Genomic DNA, 3440 nt, shown 5'->3' on the forward strand with positions numbered 1-3440 from the left:
TTTGAACAATATTGTATTTCGATCCTTGAGATGATTCTATGTATTCAACTAGAATTCGCGACTCTGTATTACTAGTCTTGGGAGGTTATTATGATTATTACTGTGTAGGCTTATTCCGCTTTTGTTTCAGCTTTTATATTAAACTATGTTTCAAATCATCATTGTTAAAAATTGGCTTAATCCTTGTTAGTAATCGGCTTACATAGTCTTAGAGACTAGGTACTATCACGATGCCTGTTGTGGGTTTTTGGGTCATGACAAGTTAGTATCAGAGCTCTAAGTTCATGGGTTTTACGAGTCACGAGCAAGTTTAGTAGAATCTTGCAGATCGGTATGGAGGCGTATGTACTTATCTTCGAGAGGCTTCAGAACTATTAGGAAAACTCCGCTTCTTTCATTCGTGTCGCGCAAGTTGTAAAAGTTGAAAGTTTATAAGTTCGATTTGTGATGTGATTCATAGTTTTGATGTTGTTTGATGTGATTTGTGGCCTTGAGCAAGTTCGTGTTGTGTTATAGAACTTGTTGGTATGTTCTGATGGGCTATAAGCCCTTTCTTCATGCTTTAGAGTTTCTGGCTTATGATGCATGTTGTTCTTCACGGTCGCAAAGTGATTTTGGGAGACCAGTGATTTGTTCATCGCGGACGCGATTGTGGTCATGTGTTCACGAAGTTCCAGTTGTTTGTTGTCCGCGTTCGCGTCCTTGTTTACACGTTCGCGTAAGGGAGCTGGGGGCTGGTGGAATATTTCTCATCGTGTTCGCGTAGATTTACGTCATTGTTCATTGCGTTCCCGAGGTATGTGCCGCAAACGCGAAGCTTATTTTCTCTAGGGAGCATTTTGTGCTTCGCGATCGCGCGGGTCGCGACCGGGTTGGTTACAAGGGTCGCCTGGTTTGGGCTTGGGGTCTATTGGGCTAAGGTTCTGGGCCATTTTGGTCCGAAAATTGGTTTAAATCTCGGCTACTATTTAAATATGCAAAATTTATTAATACAATAATTTATAAAAATGATTAATAAATAAATAAAATATTATTTATGCACTAAAATAATTAAAAATAATGATTTAGCCTTATAAAAATATAAAATACTATTTTGACACAAATAACATAAATAAAAAGCAATTATGGATGAGTATAGGCTATTACTGTAAAATTATGCAAATAGCTTAAAAAATGCTAATGTAATTATATAAAATGAAGTAAAAATATTTGAAACATGTATTATAGGTGCAAATAATAATTTTAGGTAACTAAGTCATCACAAAATAATTTGAAGGAGTAATTAATAATTATAATTTAAGTACAGAAAAATTAATTTAAAAGCTCTAAAAATTATGAAAAATTATAGAAAATACTCGTATAGATTTATAAGCTAAATAATGATGCAAAAATGATGTTTTGAAGGTATATATATACTATTTTAGAAAATATGAGGGCAAAATTGGGTATCAAAACCTATAAGAGTAGATCCCAATAGAGTATATAACGTACCCGATCTGCGTGTTTTCATGATCACAAGAGCATCATGAGAAATTTTCTGAACTCCACCTTCACCTGTGTACTTGCACCCAAGAGATTCTAGAGTGCCCAATGAGATGAGATTTTTCTTCAAGTCAAGAACATGTCTAACATCGGTAAAAGTTCTTACCACACCATCGTGCATTTTGATTCGGATTGTACCTTTTCCAATAACTTTGCAGGCAGCATTGTTGCCCATCAAGACAACTCCACCTCCAATAGATTCATATGTAGTGAATAAATCCCGATTGGGACACATATGATAAGAACAACCCGAATCTAAAATCCACTCATTTATAGATTTGAAACTATTATTAGTTGCTAAAGAAATTTCCCTCAGTCTCATCATTAGCTACACTTGCTTCGGCAGTGTCAGTATTTTTGTGCTCATTTTTCTTTTCTGTATGCTTTTATTTATTTTTCAATTTAAAACATTCAGAAATACTGTGACATTTCTTATGACAATATTTGCACATGACATTTCTGTATCTGGATTTTGACCTTGATTTAGGTCTCTCACTACTTGAATCTTTCTTATTGGATCTACCTCTTATGAATAAGCCTTCCCCTTGGTTCCCACTAGTTTCCCCAGTAATATCTCTATCTATTTGTTCTTTTGATTTCAAAATAGATTTGATATCTTTATAAGTGGTATTATCCTTTCCATAAAGCATAGTATCTCTTATATGTTTAAACGACTGGGGTAAGGAAACAAGAAATAACACAGCTTGATCCTCATCTTTGATTTCAGCATCTATGTTACTTAAATCCATAAGAAGAGAATCAAAAGTATCAAGATGTGTAAGTATAGAGGTACCTTCAGCCATACGAAAAGTGTAGAGTTTTTGCTTTAGGTAAAGCCTGTTTTCTACTGTTCTTTTCATAAATAGAGTTTTCAGCTTTTCCCATATGCCTTTGGCTGAGCTTTCTGCTGCAACTTCACGCAAAACTTCATTTGAGAGATTTAAAATAATACATGCTTTTGCCTTTTTGTCTATGACGGCAAACTCCTCGTCCGTCATTTTATTCCGCTTCTTTTCATTTCCCTGCAGTGCCAAATCTAAGCCATCCTGAATTAGAATAGCTTCCATATTTAATTGCCACATTCCGAAGTTTGCACTTCGGTCAAATTTCTCAACATAAGACTTTGTTAGAGTCATTTTGGCTATTTAAACTAACCCGGTTAGATCTGGCTCTGATACCAATTTATTAGGATCGAAATATCGGGTAGTGCTAAATTTAGCCAAACAACGTTATAATGACAATAATAAAGACAATGCAAGTTGATAATAACGCAATTAAAGAAGATAAAAAATAAATTTAACGCGGTTCGGTCAAGGTGACCTACGTCCACAAGCGGAGAGGAACAATTTTACTATACCAACAAGAAAGTACAAAATTAGAGTAAATACTCTAATTAGTCCCAAATACCCAAGAGAATAACCTCACAACTTCACTCTAAAGAAAGGGTTCATACAAGTGTTTCCCAACACTCACTCTCTTACAAAATACTCTATCATGAAATAAAAGAGGAGAAAGAAAGATAAGAGTGAAAAACTCTTGAATTAGTGCGTTTTCAAATGAGGAGCTCCTCAATTTGTAGAAAAAATCCTTGGCCTAATAGTAGATATGATGTCATAGCAAATGTCATGAAAACTTGGCCCCCACTCGAAAAGAAACCAAATTAATGGCCATATTACATACAAAAATGTGATTTAGTGTCCAATTATGGTTAAGCTTCAGTCATTAACTTTGACGTCTAATATGATAGCGTTCAAGGTGCAGTTCAGATTGCCACATCCGATCTGTTGTGGAATTTACTCACTTTTACTGGTGTAACTTTCTATGTAATGAATTTGGGTATTGCCCTTTGATTAATTTACTTTTCACCTGATCACAAGCTGATGGAATTTGAGAAATCT

This window comes from Nicotiana tabacum, chromosome 14, assembly GCF_000715075.1.
Source record: "Nicotiana tabacum cultivar K326 chromosome 14, ASM71507v2, whole genome shotgun sequence".
In the NCBI taxonomy this organism is placed as follows: domain Eukaryota; kingdom Viridiplantae; phylum Streptophyta; class Magnoliopsida; order Solanales; family Solanaceae; genus Nicotiana; species Nicotiana tabacum.